The sequence below is a fragment of the Cibotium barometz genome, chromosome 26, assembly GCF_041138505.1.
Source record: "Cibotium barometz isolate CiBa-2024 chromosome 26, ASM4113850v1, whole genome shotgun sequence".
Lineage (NCBI taxonomy): Eukaryota > Viridiplantae > Streptophyta > Polypodiopsida > Cyatheales > Cibotiaceae > Cibotium > Cibotium barometz.
In genome coordinates, this window is record NC_141071.1 from 628,439 (window position 1) to 646,403 (window position 17,965).

Below are 17,965 nucleotides of genomic sequence, written 5' to 3' on the forward strand. Positions count from 1 at the left end.
AAAAGCTACTGGTGATATGGGTGAGCCCATGGATAGGGCAGTTGTCATTTATTGTCACAATATGAGTAGCATACAGTTGGCCAGTAACCCTGTATACCATGCTAGAACAAAGCACATTGAGGTGCACTATCACTTTGTGAGGGAGAAGGGTTTAGCAATAGCACGTGATGTAGATCTAGTATATGTAAGCAGAGAGGATCAGGTGGCTAATATCTTCATGAAGGCATTGGGAACATAGAATCTCCACAGGTTTAGGAGCTTACTTGGAGTGCAATGTGTGGAGTTGAGCTCGAGGAGGAGTGTTGAGATATCAAGCTCAACTAGTGCTACGGTAGACATTGATGACCCACCTTGGTGATAGCTTCCATGGCACGGTGGTGCGATTATGGTTGATATGCCACCAGTGGATGACAGGCTGTGGGATAGCCATTTTGGAGTACTAGAGTTATGGCATAGTTATAGTGCCAACTCATATAGTTGGGTTCACACTATAGACCAACCACTTTGTATGTTGTAGGAGAGTACTTTACCTTTATGTATGTACTCTTATCTTTTAGTTATATGGTTGATAGAAAAAAATTCAGCCATCCATATCTCTTGTGTCTTGCACTCTTTTGTGTGTGTGTGTGTGTGTGTGTTTGCTTGCAAGGAACTTAAGATCTCTCTCTCCCCCACATTCTCTTTACTCTGATATCTTTAGTCTGCCATGGGATCTAATAGAAAAAGTGGGCAGACCACTTTCGTCATCATGTCCATGGACCTCCACAAGGATATCATGTCTGGTAAAGACACCTAGCCACACCGGGGGGTCGGGTTTAGAATTGGAGTCAGCCACTCTTGAGGAATAGCTGAGTTGATGTCGATGCTGAGCCTGTCTCTACCTCCGATCCCTGTCAGGCCTCTCTCCTGCTCCTCTTGAGGCAACTGCCTGTGTGCAATCCAATCTATGATAGACATGGCTAGTCCCATGCTTAAGGTGCCCCACGATATATGCGGTCGGGCCCCTAGCATGAGCTCATTTAGTTGGGTTCACATTACCCTTATATGTTGTAGTAGTTGAGTAGTAACCCATATAGTGTGTACTCTTATCTTTATGTTATGTTGGTTGAGTAGAGAAGAAGAAGGTAGAAGAAAATTCAGCTATCCATCTCTCTCTTGTGTCTTGCTCTCTCTTGTCTGTGTGTTTGCTTGCTAGGGTTCGAAGCTCTCCCTCTCCCCCACATTCTCTTTATGGTATCAGAGCCTGGTTCATGTGAGAGCTAAGGAGGCAAGCAAGAGGCAAGAACAAGCAAGGAAGGAAGCGGTACTACACGGTAAGAGCACCATCATCTCTTTTCCCTTTTTGGTTTAGGTACAACACCCCCTCAGTAGCTCTGGGAGCTACACATGTCGGATTGAGGAGGTGTCTTCATGGGAGAGTGAAGCTACAGGACGTGCATATTGTCCTATTGGATAGTGGACAAAGTTTTTCAGCCAGATTCATCTTTTGGGCACATTACGGGTCCCGTTTCGTCACTGTATGGTATTTTGCGATAGTTATTTGGAAGTTCTGGGGTAGAGAATTGTTTCTGCTTGAAATCTAGTTATTGCAGTATATTTTGAAAGTGCAGACAGGGTTTACACATGTATTGTTGATACTGGGTGTATGTACATGTACTCTGGTCACATTTGGTGACACACAGGCTGTGCTAAGTACTGATGTGCTGTTACAGGAGATACTCCTGTATTACAGGTAATACAGGTTGCATACAAAAGTTGTCTGTTTGCAGGTTATTTGATAGCTGCATGAAAACATGTCTGACGGAATTAATTAGATTGTTAGTGAGAAGCTGGATAAGAATAACTTCCATGCCTGGAAGTTCAGAATGACCAATTTCCTAATGGGTAAAGGATTTTGGGATTATGTAGAAGGAGACAATGGAGCCTCCAGAGTTATCTGAGGAGAATGTCACTCTTGCAAATATAAAGGCATTCAAGGATTAGGATTAGGGTGCAAGAAAAGTCATGTATTTGATTTCAATTAGTGTCACAGATACTATGATAGGACACATACACAGGATGCAAACGCTCAAGCAGTTGCATGGCAGAATCTGGTTCAGATGTTCGAGACTAACACAAAGGCAAGAACGTTGCAATTAAAGCAAGAGTTGCATACTATGGAAAAGAAAAGCATATCCATCAATGAATATGCCTTAAAGATCAAGGGCATTGTTGATGATGAGGATGATGATTTGGTGAGTGTGTGTCTGAATGGGCTTGGCAAAGAGTACAAGCCATTCAAGACCTCCATTGCAATTAGGGAGAATATTCCTAACTTTCGGGACTTGATATCTATGCTGATCATAGAAGAAAAGGCTTTAGATGAGGATTCTTCTTCACAAAGCAAGTACACATCAGAATAGGCCTTTTACTCCAATTCACGTAGAGGCAGAGGTAGAGGCTGTGGTCAAGGCCAAGGTGGTGGCCGACAAGGAAATCAGAATTCTGGACAACAACAGTCCAATGATTCACAACAGCAATCATACACAGGTGGAAGAGGCTAGTCTAGAGGCAGGGGGAGCCAAAGTGGCCGAGGTGGTTGGCAAATAAATTAAAATGCAAATAGCATAGAGTGCTATTACTGTGGTAAACCAGGACACATGGAAAAGGAGTGCTACAAAAAGCAGAATGATATTAAAAGTGGAAAGTTGCAGCAAGGCAACTATGCATCATCTAGTAAACATGGAGGTGATGACAGAAGTGAGCAGCTGTTTGTGATGCAGCACATGCTTAGTTCCATAATAGGGGATGTGTGAGGATCTCAAGATATATGGTATGTGGATTCTGGTGCCTCTAGCCACATGAACAGTCATGCTGGGTGGTTTAGAGATATATAGAAAATCGAAAAACCAGGTTATGTAGAAACATGTGATGATACTGCGCATCCCATTGCGCATGTTGGTAAAGTGCCATTGTCTATGTAGGATGGCAAAATGAAGTACTTGGCTGATGTACTTCATCTTCCAAATATTACAAAGAACCTGGTTTCTATTGGACAGATGGTTGAGCAGGGTCTGCAAGTGAGGTTTAATCCTCAAGGATGTTTTGTGGAAGACTTAAAAAATAAGTGTCACTTGGTTACAAAGGGTAACAAAAATGGTAGGATGTTTAATTTGGATGTAAACATGCCTGAGATAAAGGCAACCATGTTTGCGTATGGAACAGGTGTCATTGGAGATATAGACATATGGCAGGTTGACGCTATGCATAAGGTATGTGAAACATGCCAACTTGGTAAGCAGGCCAAACATGATTTTCCACATGAAAAGCATGTCAGTGCAAGGCCATTGGATGTCATACATTCAGATATATGGGGACCGACCAAGACTGCAACAATTGCAGGTTGTAGGTAACTATGTTACATTCATTAATGACCACACTAGGAAAGTGTGGGTTTATTTCATAAAGGAGAAAAGTGAGGTGTTTGCTTACTTTTGGAGATTTAAAGCCTTAGTCGAGATAGAAAAAGGCATGCAAATAAAATGCCTAAGATCAGATAGTGGGCGAGAATATTTCTCCAATGAGTTCAACGATTTCCTGAGAAAGCACAGGATCGAGAGGCAGTTTACGTGTAGGTACACTCCACAATAGAATGGTGTTGCAGAAAGGAAAAACAGGCACATTGCAAAAGTGGCGCATGCCTTGATGAGACTGAAAAGAATATGCAGAAGCAGTAGCAACTGCTATGTACATTATGAACAGGACACGCACTGCAGCTGTTCATGGTGGTATGACTTCCTTCTGCGAAAAGAAGTTTACAAGCATAAGACCGGATGTGTCTCACTTTAAAGTGTTTGGGTGTATTGCGTATGTACATGTTCCTGATGAAGTGAGAAAAAAGTTGGATCCAAAGGTAGAGAAATACATCTTCATTGGTTATGCTATGGAGCAAAAAGGTTACAGATGCTATAACCCTACCACTCGTCGTGAGATGCGAGTAAGATAAGATGTTGTTTTTGATGAGATGAGTAGCCAGTATATGCACCAGTAGTAGTGAAGGCAACAGAAGATGCAGATGTAAGAAGTGCTGATGTTGCACCACATGTAGAGTAGCAATCACAGGTGATGTGTGGACCTGGGGAGTCCTCAAGCAATGGATCCAATGTTAGCCCATGGTCAGGGAGGTTGAGGAATGATGTAGGTACACATGTATCATGGAAAGGGAAGGAAAGGGTAGATCAACCTTTTGTGCCTGATCTTTTCAGCAGGTCACTCATATGTGGATGCTCATATGTGGATGGTGACTCTAGTGGCTTTGAGAAGAGCCTTGATGAAGAGCTTGGCATTCCATCTATGGTTACTCCTTGTGTGAGAGGAGAACTAGGGCTGTTTTGAGGACACCTGGCAGTAGTGATCCAGGTGTACGCACATCTACGAGGGTTAGGTACCCTGTTTTGACAGGTTGAGATATGATGGATATATAGCCCATCATTATGCTTACATGGTAAAAGAAATATAGGAGGCTGAGCCCACTTTCTTTGAGTGGGCAATTGGAAATAAGAAATGGGAAGATGCCATGGATGAGAAGATAGCAACATTGGTGGATGCAAATGCAACATGGGAGTTAGCGCCTTTGCCTAAGGAAAAGAAGGCAATTAGACGTAAGTGGGTGTATAAAGTCAAGCACAATCCTGATGGTTCAGGGAGTACAAGGCAATATTGGTTGCCAAGGGCTATGCACAAACTTATGGCATAGACTATAAGGAGACATTCAGCCCGGTTACAAGAATGGCAACCGTGAGAGCTGTCATTGCTATGGCTGCTGCTGCAGCAACGAAGGGTTGGTCTTTACAGCAAATGGATATAAAGAATGCTTTCTTGCATGGTGATTTGCAAGAAGAAGTGTACATGATGTAGCCACTAGGTTATGAGAGTGATGCACATCTAGATTGTGTGTGCAGGTTACGCAAAGCCTTGTATGGCTTGAAGCAGGCACCCAGAGCATGGTCAAACAAGATTGGGGAGTGTCTTGTTACCATTGGATTTTAGATATCCAATGCATATTTTTCACTATATGTCAAAAAGACACATAGAGGGATCATGCTAGTAGTCATCTATGTGGCTGACTTATTATAACTGGTGATAGTGATGCAGACATACATGATGTCAGGATGCTTTTGAAGAAGAAGTTTGAGATGAAGGATTTGGGTGAGCTGCGGTATTTCTTGGGCATAGAGGTGGTGAGATCACCTCATGGCATTTTGCTATTGCTTCTGCAGAGGTAGTATGGCTTGGACATGTTGTCCAAGTATGGTATGACAGGATGTAAGCCTATTTTAGTGCCGTTGGAGCAGAATACAAAGCTTTTCGTAGATACAGGTAAGCTTTTGGAAGACCCCACTACATACAGGCACATAGTGGGTAGTTTGATCTACACATTGACCATTACAAGGCTAGACTTGAGCTTTGCTGTTGGACTTGTGAGTTAGTTTATGCAGGCCCCTAGGAAGCCACCCTTGGATGTGGCTAGACGGATCCTCAGGTACATAAAGTGCACAGTTGATTATGGACTTTTCTATGAGGTGGGTATAGAGATACAGTTTCATGGGTACACAAATGCTGATTGGGCTGGTAGTATTGCGGATAGGAGATCTACTAGTGGGTTTATGTTCTCATTTGGGAGTGTTGCTGTGAGTTGGAGCAGTAAGAAGCAGTCAATAGTTTCCTTGTTGAGTACAGAGGCAGAGTATACGGGGGCTGCTATGGCAGCTTGTGAGGTAGCTTGGTTTTAGAAGCTACTTAGTGACATGGGAGAGCCCCATGTAGGGCAGTTGTCATATATTGTGACAACATGAGCAGGATACAATTGGCTAGTAACCTAATATATCATGCTAGAACGAACACATTGAGGTGCATTATGACTTTGTGAGGGAGAAGGTTCTAGCAGGAGATGTAGATCTGGTATATGTCAGCACAGAGGATCAAGTAGCTGACATCTTCATGAAGGCATTGGGCATAGAGAAGCTCCACAGGTTTAGGATCTTACTTGGAGTGCACTGTGTGGAGTTGAGCTCGAGGGGGAGTGTTGAGATATCGAGCTCAAATAGTGCTATGGTGGACATTGATGACCCACCTGGGTGATAACTTCCGCATCTACACCACTGGCATGGTTGGTAAGATTATGGGTGATATGCATCCACCAGTGGGATGAGACAGGCTGTGTGACAGCCATTTTTGGATTATTGGAGACTGGCATAGTTATAAAACCAGCTCATTTAGTTGGGTTCACATTATGGACCGACCCTTGTATGTTATAGTAGTTGAGTAATAACCCATATAGTGTGTACTCTTATCTTTATGTTATGTTGGTTGAGTAGAGAAGAAGAAGATAGAAGAAAATTCAGCTATCCATCTCTCTCTTGTGTCTTGCTCTCTCTTGTGTATGTGTTTGCTTGCTATGGTTTGGAGCTCTCCCTCTCCCCTACATTCTCTTTTACTGAGCCTACCCAAAAACCACATGACTTGCCAATTGATCTGCGCTCCACAGGCTATCTAGGGAACTTTCCTAAAGATGATGTAAAGATGCTAGGCCCCTCCTCAAACTCCTCTTCTGCTCCCAAAATCCCTCCAATCTACTTTGGGCTGCATCCTGTAAGAAAACACTGATCTCCCCTAGGCCATCATCCAAAATGCATGCTACAGAGCCCTAGGAGAAGTCTAGTCCCTTCCATATTTGCTCGATCTAGCTGTAGATCTCGAGGTCCAAAATAAGGCTATCTAGAATCCTAGAGCTCACATGCCTATCATGCCCATGGGTCCTCTAGGGGATAGAATAACTGGGGCATGATCTAAAAATGTAGTGCCTGCTCTGCCACAATACCAACCATGCCTCCATGGCTGCAAGCCCACTCATCATTGTCGACATAAAACCTGTCCAGTCAATCAAGAGAGGTTGGGGCTAGTGCTTCGCCTATTTGATCAAGAAAAGCTAAGAATCCCAGGGCTATGCCCAAACTCTGGAATATGCCAAGGGTCCTGTCCCCTAAGAATTAGTATCATCTCCTCCCACGCAGAGTACTCTGCTCGTGAGACTGTGGCCATGCCACCTCCTCTGTTGCCTCTATCATATTGAAGTCACCGCCCATGCACCAAAAATCAGCTTGGGGAAGGGCTTGTTGAATAGTTCTCCAAAAGATAGCTCTACTTGTAGTAGCATAAATGTTGAGAAAGCCAACACTATCCTCCCCAATCAGAATGGTAACCCACTGAGATGAGCACGTCCTGGAACTATGACTCTCGATCCTGTCAATAGACGGTGAAAGCTGCTGACAAAGAGACACACTCCTCCCTGTGTCCCTGAAGGGACAAAGGATGGAGACCAAAAAGTATGACTCTTGCCTGGTAGAATCTTCCCGCAGAGCGGTGGGTGCGCCTCTTAGTAAGGTGATGCTTCTAGAGGAAACAAATGTCGATAGGTCCCCCCACCATAGCTCTACAGCTCTCCTCAAAGGATGCCTTGTCCCTGAAAACACTGAGGCCCCCCTAAGCCGCCCTGATTGTTCCATGAGACAATCCATATATCAATCTTTGTAAGGCGGAACTATCGGAACTGCCCTCCACTCAAAGAGCCTTGAACGTGCATTTAGACGAGGAATAGTCACAATTTGTCATGGTGCAAAGTTGCACCAACAAGTGGGCATGGTTCTTGCCCTCCATGTACTGCCACCTTGCAAGAGCGCGAGAGTATGCATACTTTGTTCTCCATCAATCACAATGAAGATATCTATAAGAAGGGGGGAGAGGTATTGCGATAGAGGTATGCATGAACACAAAAAGCAGCACCTCCATGCTGGAGGTCCCCATCTCCCTTCCTTGGTCTCTGATCCACCAAGATCCAGCTTGGCCAGAGGCCATAGATGAGTAAGAACATTAGTGATGCAGAGCAATTCTGTAATAGCTCAACTGCCTAGCCCTGAATGGTAGCAAAAATGGAGAGAGATGTAATCTCGACTACTCGTATGAGGGCCGAGGCAGTGGTGGGGGGTTTTCCATCACTCTCCCAATGGCACCACCTATCACTGAGAGAAAAGGAAGGTATTCCTTCCTGAGGCTTGGAAAGCAGACTGTCATAGGAAAGCTTGAAACTCCAGCAAGAGGGTTGGATGCTGGGCTGAAGCTGTTGTGCTATCACCGTGCAAAGAGGGCTTGGGCCGTATGCAATGCAAATAGGGCTCCACTGCGTGACAAGATCAGATGCCGCTGGCGAGTTAAACTCAACCTAGTAGTAGCCACAGGACCCAAAGGATGAATGTCTATGATCTTTCCAAGCGTACCTAGGAGGCTAGCTTGAAGAAGATCCCTAAGTTGGCCACGTGCGAGGTGGCTACCGACAATCTTGCAAACCGGGGTGGAGGCCTCTAGTGCTACAACAATTGTGGCGAAGATCTGAAGGTCCGCATTACAAAAATATAAGCAAGAAACGGCAGCCTCGGTCAGGGATGATGGAGCGGCCACCATGGAGTCCTCCTGAGGGAAAGGCCATAAAAATTAGGGATTTGCCATAGGAAACAAACCTATAGGGAATGGGAGAAGGAGAGGGTATGGGAAAAGGGGAAGGAAGAAAAGAATTTAATATAAAAGGGGGGAGGCAGAGAGGAAGGGGAGGGGAAGGCTCAAGGGGGGGCAAAAACCTTGGTAAAGAGGGGGCGAAAAAAATTGGGGATGGGGGGGACAGACAAAAATTAGGGGGCGGGCAGGCGAGAGTAGAAAGGGGGGGTGCTACCAGGCAAGAGCGAGGGCTGGGGGGAAGGGCACAAAAGGGGGAGGACAGAAGGGGTGAACAGGCAGGCAGGGGAGGGTAGCGCAGCTGTGCAGGGAGGGGGGAGGAGGGTGGCAAAAAATGGGGGGAGAAGCAAAGGGGTAGAAGAAGATAGGGGGTGGCGTTGGGATGCAAAGGAGAGGAGAGGGGTAGGGGGCTCATGAGTGTAGGGAGCTCAGAACTTCACATTGGTTTTATATTATCTAGATGAGCCTTAAGTGTAGGTTACAGACCAAGTTCATTTTCTTCGTAGACCGTCAAGCTCTTCTATACATAGTAACAAGCCCTATATGATAGGCAAGATCACCAAGTGAATGCTTATATTGCTTGAGTTTGAATTCACTATTACAGTAAGGAAACGCTCACAGTATGTTTTGGCAGACCACATGTCAAGAATCCCTAACGTCGAGCCGCCAATGGGAGTAGATGATAATTTACTAGATGTTGCCCTATTCCAACTATGCTTAATTCCAGAGTGGGGCGAGGAGGTAGCACACTTTTTAGCCAATGGCTTACTAGTGGAGCCCCTGCTAAACAAGGACCGTGCCCATCGCCTAATTAAACAGGCAGCCCCCTACCAACTCATTGTAGGCCAACTTTATAGGCAGGGGAAAGACAAGATTCTTAGATGCTTTGTCTATGAAGATGAATTCCTTCTAGAACATGCTCACTTTGCCTGTGTTGGTGGACACTTTGCAGCTGATATCACTGCACGCAAAGTCCACACAACCGGATTGTGGTGGCCCACCTTAATGAATGTAGCAGAATATGCCAAGTAGGGCAATGAATGCCAACATGCGGTAATTCCCTGCTTTAAGGACAACATTCCTCTAAATCCTTTAGTGTCCTTGGAACCATTTGAAAACTGGGGCATTGATTTCATTGGAACCATAAGTCCAACATCAAGATACACTCAAGCTAGATATATAATTGTTGCCACAAACTATTGCACTAAATGGGTTGAAGCTTGGGCTACCTGTAAAGCTGATGCGTGATTGATTGCAAAATTCCTTTATGAACTAGTAATCACATGCTTTGGTTGCTGCCTAGATCTTGTGAGCTATAATGGAACACATTTCATTAACAAGGTAATCTAATTCCTCTTATAAGAGTTCCTCATTACTCATAGAAAGTCCTCCTCCTATTAACCCCAAGCGAATGGCCAAGCTGAAGGTTTTGTGTGCCATTCTAACTAAAACTGTGGAGCTAGCTGCAACAACAATTGGGAATAGAAGGTGTCGGTAGCACTCTAGGCTTATAAAACTTCCTACAAGGCATCTACAAATGCCACCCCCTTTTGTTTGACTTATGGCACTGAAGCAGTCATGCCAATGGAGTTCTTGGTCCCCACCTTATGCATCACTTTACAAGAGAAGCTCATAGGAAACATCTTAGGCTGTTGCCTTTTTGAGCTTCAAAAGCTCGATGAAACACGCCTTCTAGCTGTATATAGCATGATTGTCGAAAAGCTAAGGTGTAAAAAATGGTTCGACGACTAGCTAAAAGACAAACAAATGAATGAGGGTGACATGGTCCTCCTATTTAGCACAAAGACACACAAAAAGAAACTTAAGCTCTGAGGCTTAGGACTCTTCCTAGTCATTGAGATAACCCCACAAGGCGTTGTGTGCATAGAGATAATTGATAGTGTCAAAATGGCAGGCTAATTCAACGGTAGAAAATTAAAACACTACTGTGGCCCCCTCACTGAGCCACCCTAAGGGCTATCCAAGACAAGAAACAACAAAAAAAGGACCATGAAGATATGAAACAAGTCGCCCCCCAAAGCAAGGCAAGTCGCCCATGAAGATATGAAACAAGTCGCCCAAAGCAAGGCAAGCCAAGCTTTGGCAGAAAGAAATCATGGTCAACATGGCCCAAGTGGTGACCTCAAAGAGGAAGAATGGGAGGTGAAACCTGCTCGATTGTGGTTAGGAATGACCACCCCGATTAGATTCACCCAAAAATTAGCTCTTGTAGATACAAAGGCTAATTACAATTTGATGTCTCACAAAACATGGTGTTCCCTTGGGGAACCTTCATTGAAAGACCCCTACCATAGTCACAATAGTTGCACCTCAGGAAGTTCATTGCTTAGGCACAGTCACACTTTTGTTCCACGTTGGAAATAATCCCTTGGAAGGGTAGTTCTATGTGATGCTTGCAGGAACAATGCATGAGGAAATACTCCTTAGAAGGGGTTGGATGGGACACAATAGGTGTAACATCGATTGGGATGCAAGGATGACGACCTTACAGCAGCAGCAGCTGGTATCCGACCAAGTTACTATCCTCATGAGTGACGGATGAAGAGCCCATACCCATTGCTCCCCCATGCCAAAAAGTCACCCCTCCACTCCCCATCATCCTTCCATCCTCAAATTCCCACAAATCCATCCCACTCAAAAAGAGGCTGGCCACCCTTCCAAACACATCATTGCCTATTACATCCTCCCCACCACCACACTAGTAAGTACAACAGACCACTCTAACATCTCAATAATCATAGAAGTTGTTGACCCACCACAGAAAACTAACCATACTGATACTTCTAACCAAACTAACACACATGCACACAGGGCATGCCTTCTTCCCATTGGGTGCCTAAGAAGCTCCTCATCGTGCAAGGCTATTATGAGGGCACATCTACCTTATGGATCCCCCAACGATCCACCTCTCACCCTCATACACCGACACCCCGAGCTCCTCATCCCCCTCATAAGTAACCAATTTGCCACCAACCACAAGCCCACAGGGTATAGGACAAATGCCAACCCAAATTCTCTCCATGGCCCACCTATTCTCAATCACACCCTTAGCCGTGCCCAAAACCAACCTCTAAGTCTATCTCCAAAACTCTACTACGAGCCCAACATTTCTATGAGGGCAATTGACACATTTGGATCCCAAAATCAACCCAACCCCAACACCATTACCAACGTGTCAAAAATGAATGATTACTCGAAAATATCTCATTTTTTTAGTAATATTTCATAATTTTTAACTAATAAATCTTATACTCAATCAACTCTTCATCTTATGTAGGCATTTACTCATTTTTGGGTATTTTCTTTAATTCATTGGATTTATCTCATCCCAACACTTGGATTAATCTTATTGGTCCATAGAAACCATAATTGGACCATAATCTAAATTTTTCAGAAAATCTTGACTCTTAGGCTAAGGTCTTTTAAGTCATTTTTAATTAATTCCAATTGCACCTTGGAAAATTTATTTTGATTTTCTGTTTTAGGGAAACATATTTTTGATATTTATAGAATTTATATATCTAAAAATATCTCAATATTGATTTACCACTCTCTAGAAAATTTTATCTCACTAGGCAAAACAAGGAAAAAATAATATTTTCTTGTATTCAAAAACAGGGAATGATTACAGGGGATTGAAGTAGAGGCTTATTCATTATTTAGGCTGAGGAGGAATCTTACATCCTCTCCCACTTGAAAAACACAAGATGTCCTTATCTCGCAAAGTTGGGGTAATCTTTCGCTAACTCTTCTTCTTTCTCCCATGTGGCGTCCTCAAGAGGAAAGAACTTCCACTTTACTAAGAATTCTCTGAGGACTCTTCTTCTGAGAATCTTCTCCCGAATGTCAAGGATTTCTTCAAGTTGAAGTAGTCGGAGAGATCAATTGTTCATCATCAAGCACGTGACTCGGGCTAGTAGGTACATATTTCTTAAGCAAACTGACATGGAATACATCATGTACCTTGAGATGGGGAGGCAGAAGAAGTTTGTAGGCTAGATCGCCCACTTTCTTTATGACAGCATATGGCCCACAGTATCTGGGAGAGAGCTTCTTGTACTTCCCTAAGGATAAGGAACTTCTTTTTGGTCGCACTCAAATGAAGACCATATCTGATTCTTCAAACTCTCTCTCTGATCTCTTTTTATCTACACACTGCTTTTGCCTGTCTTGGGCTGCCTTTATCTTTACGGAGATTGATTGCATCTGCTGGTCCATGTCATCAAGCATTTGTTTGGACATCTCGACTCTGATCAATGGGTCGGACCAAGTCAATGGTGTAAGGCAATCTTGTCCATACAAAACTTTGAAAGGACTCATCCCTCCCAATGCTTTGATGATAAGAAGCGTTGTAAGCAAATTCAACCAGATGCAAATGGCTTAACCACTTCTTGGGCTCCCTGCCACCACAGCATGATCGAAGGATATCTTCTATTATCTGATTCACTCTTTCGGTCTGGCCATCTGTTTCGGGGTGATAGGCTGTGTTGAGATCCAAGAAAGTTCCTATTGCTTCAAAGAATCCAGTCTAGAATTTTGATGTGAATTTGGGATCTCTGTCACTTAGTATCCTCTTGGGTAAGCTATGCAATCTGAAGATCTCTTTAAGGAAAACTCTGGCAACATCCAGTGCAGTGTATGATTCTTTCACTGGAATCAGATGGGCAACTTTGGTTAGCCTGTCAACTACCACAAAAATAGAGTTGTAACTTGATTGCACTGAAGGTAATCTAGTGACAAAGTCCATACTGATACATTCCTACTTCATTTGTGGAATGTCTAGAGGCTACAGTTTCCCTGGTTAGCCTGTCAACTACCACAAAAATGGAGTTGTAACCTGATTGCACTGAAGGTAATCCAGTGACAAAGTCCATACTGATACATTTGTGGAATGTCTAGAGGCTGCAGTTTCCCTGGCTTCTTGACTCTCTCTGCCTTGACTCTCTGACACATTAAGCATTTCCGCACATGAACAAGAACATCCTTTTTGAGTCCTGGCCGAGAAGAACCTTTTCTTCATAGACATATAGGTTTTTATAAACCCTGGATGTCCAGCTATCAGGCTATCATGGGCTTCTCTCATAATTCTTCCCTTTATTCCCTCATCATTGAGGATACATAGCCGATTATTATAATACATGCATCCTTCATCCAATTTGTACCCAAGAACTTGACTCATTTCATGTGAGGAGTCTTGTTTTCCTGCATCAGAAGGGTAGCAATAGGGGCAAAGAATTTGTCCAGCATGATTTTCTCCTTTGCTTCACTGATCAATGGATTTGACACCACTGTAATTACAAGCAAGGAGGATTTTTTGCCGAGTGCATCTGCCACCACATTTTCTTTCCCCGACCGATACTTAAATTTCAAAATCAAATTCCTACAGGGTCTGCATCCATCTCCTTTGATGCATGTTGAGATCCCTTTGGGTGAAGATCCACTTCAAACTTTGATGATCTGTCATCAAGGTGAACCTATGTCTCCACAACTTCAGAGCATAAACTACTGAGAGTAACTCCAAGTCATGGATGGCATAATTTCTCTCATGTGTTTTGCATGACCTTCCTGCATAAGAGCACCGCCTAAGGCAAACCCCTGGCATCAGTATAACTACCTCAAAGGGTTTGGTAAAATCTGGCATCAGGATAACTACCTCAAAGGGTTTGGTAAAATCTGGCAACTTAAGGACAGGGTTGATTACTAATGCTGTCTTTAGCTTGTCAAAGGCACTCTGACACATTGCAGTCCACTGAAAAAGTGTACTTCTTGAGAAGCTTAGTTAAAGGGGATGCTATTTGAGCATACCTAGGTATAAAGATCCTATACCATCCGGTTAGTCCTAGGAATCCTCTGACTTCCTTTACTGTCTTGGGTTCTAGCCATTCTACTACTACTTGGATTTTTGTGAGGTCAGGAGAAATCCCATCCTTTGATACTATGAATCCCAAGTATTCTACCTGGTTGACAGAGAAAGAACACTTGCTCTTTTTTGCAAAGAGTTGGTGTTTCCTTAGGATTTCCAGGACCTTGCGCACATGATCTTTATGATCTGTAGCATTCTTTGACTATACCAAGATATCATCAAAGAAGACAAGAAAAAAATCATCCAAGTATTCTCTGAGAATATCCTGCATAAGACGATTGAATGTCGCCAGGGCATTAGTCAATCCAAACAGCATGACTGTGAACTCATAATGCCCATAGCGAGTATTGAATGCTGTCTTTGGGATGTCTTGCTCCTAGATTCTGATTTGGTAGTACCCAGATTTGAGATCTATCTTTGTGAACATTTGGGTCCCACTTAACCGATCCAGAAGTTCATCAATCCTAGGAATAGGATACTTATTTTTAATTGTTAATTGGTTCAATCCTCTGTAGTCAATACAGAGTCTTAACATTCCATCTTTCTTCTTTTGAAAGAGAACGGGCGCACCCCAAGGTAAGACACTGGGTCTGACGAATCCCTGCTCTAACAGTTGTCTTAACTATCCCTTAAGTTCTATGGCTTCAGGGACTGGCATTTTGTATGCACGCTGAGCTACTGGCTGAGCTCCGAGGGTTAATTCGATCTCATGATCTACTTCACGAGACGGAGGCATCTCAGTCAGCTCTTCATGGAACACATCTGCATACTCACTTAACCACTTTGGTTCTTTAGCCTTGCATTTTATGTCTACCGGATTCATCTTAATGACAAATAGCTTGCCTCTTTTTGAGCCCTTTTAACAATTTAGAAGCCTTGACTAGTTGTCGCACTGGGGATTCGGAAATTCCAGTTCCTTGAACTTTATTCCCGTGAAGGTCAAGGAAAGAGATGGTTCCTTTGTGACAATGAATATCAGCTTGATTCTTATGGAGCCAATCCATTCCAAGGATTCCATCATAGACTCCCAAGGGTAGGACTCTGAACTGGCACTCTGTTACGTTCCCATCTAGGCTAAATTGAATAAGGTATGTCTCAAGGTGTGTGAAAATAATCTTTCCACTGGCCAATTCCACTTGCATAGGTTTCCCAGATTTTTGATTTAGGACTAATTTATGCAGACATCGTGGGGAAATAAAAGAATGAGTACTACTTGAATCAATCAAAAGCTTGAATTGCTTACCCTGGTACTCTGCAGGAGTCTAGAGGACTAAGAATTGACGGTTATTCCCCTAATGCTCTATTGTGGCATAGATCTGTCCTTTTTCTTCATCCACTTCTTCAGCTATAGTGACTACTCTAGCTGTTGCAGTCTGAGGTGGAACTCTCTCTCTTTGGTTACCCCAATTCTAGGAGGGAGTTCGGAGACTGCTTTGCATGGAGGTTGCATGGAGGCTGCAGAGGCTGAGCTAACACTCTTTTGGGGTTGCCTTGATTTTGGCGCAGGGGACTCTGATTGGATTGATATGAAGGAGTCTGTCTCTGAATTCTAGGACCCTGGCTTCCTTGGCCCACAAAAGGAGATAGGCAATCCTTGAGCTGGTGCCCAAACCCCTAACATCCGAAGCATCTATTCTCGCTTCAAAGCTCTTCCCTTTGCATTCTTGAGAGAGCCGGAGTTCCTGAGAATGTACTTCGAGGGAAAGGTCTTCCTTCATTCTTGAAGCTTCCCATCTCTAGATTCTGGTTGGGACCTTGGTGTCTCTCTGGAGGTGGAAGGTTGGAAGAACTTCCCGGTGTCTGAAATCTTTTGAAGGATGAGGGAGTTGGCTTTGGCGGGACTTTTACGACGAAAGCTTTGGCAAAGTCCTTCGCCATTCTGATAGCTTCTGCCATGGACACTGGCTTGGCATTCTTGACCAGTGTGTCTAAGGTTCGTTCATTCCTCGAACGAACCTGGCCATAAGTTACGTTTAGAGGTGGTGAATACTTGAGTAGAAGAGCACTGGTGATATTCTTCGACAGTTTTGCTCCCATGGTTTAGCTCTAAAAATTCATTCATTTTGGTTTCCAAAAACCTGGGGGACAAAACCTCTTTCTCAAATAGGTTTTAAGATCATTCCAGGATTGGGTATTTCTGTCCAGATGGTTGGTGTCACAATGGTTCCTCCATGCCACCTGGCTATTTCCATAATTTTCAGCCTGGCAAAAGCCATTTTGCTCTGCTCGTTATAGCCTGTGACATCAAAATACTCTTCCACCATAGCTTCCACCCATTTATCCACAGCCTCGCCCAGATTCTCCCCTTCTCCTTTGAAGGGTCCTGGGTGGCTGAGTTCTGTGAAGAGCCTTATGAACATCGAGGTCAAGCTCTTTTGCATCAGTGAGAGGGTGCCATAGTTTCCTCGCCTCATGATTCAGCCAAAAATGATATATTATTAAATTTTTATTTTGATATCATCCACGAGATTCTAAGATTTAAGAGGTTCGAAAATAATTTCATAAACAAGATAAATGATCTTATTGGAGATCTATGACATATGTCTGGCCAACAGATTTTTCTTTATCAGTTCGTCCATAAACAATCACTTATACAACATGAAATTTTTCTCCACAAAACATTTCTTTATTTGCAATATGTACATAGAGCAGCTCGGCTATAGAAGTCAAAATCTCCTTGGGAGACACATAAGACGACGGTACTGGGCTATAGACATGCCCTGATATAAATGTTCCCTTACTGAGAAGGGATCTACTATCTTCTCCTTAGGGATAAAATGACTAAGGAGTCTGTAGATTTGGCAGGAAAGTCTGATATTTTGAGGCCTCGAGTGATATAAAATGACACCATGTATCACTTTCAACTTCATCAAAATCATGGCCAATGAGAGGTTCTACCTCAGCATCGCACGCTGGTCAAGAGGCGGCGTGGACATACTGCCCTGCAAACCACTTGTGTTGCCGTCTCTCCACTGGGTCAGAAAAATATAGATCCTCAAAATGGCGTGCGAGTCTGACTCAGCTCGTTCGAGTTGTAGCGGAAGAGATGAGATGCTCAAAGGCAAACGCAGTCATGTCTTGTGATTGGGTGAGGTCGGGAATACCATATAAGTGTGGAACTTCCATCTATAAAAACAATTTCTTTGATTAAAAATTCTTCATAAATGAAGTTTACGGAATGAAAATACAATATGAAAATGCTTTTTTTTGATTTTTTATTATCAGTTTCTGATAAGAATTCGTTTATTCTTATTAGCTTTCAACAAAGCTCTGATATACGAGCTGAGAGACCCTCCCGCCCCCACTCCGCGGCGGTGCCTCCTCTAAGGGCGCTGGTGGCAGAAGCAGTGTCAGCCTCCCGCACGGGGCGGGGATCCACACTTGGGGCCTCGCTCGCGGACGTCCAGACAGTAGACTAGCCTGGCGGTTCCTCCGAAACCAAGTCCGAAAAAACTTCCCTCACCCACCAGAAGGCGCACGGGCGATTTTGCCATGGGAAAATCTTCTAGCGGGGAATTATCCTAACGAGTCAAAGTC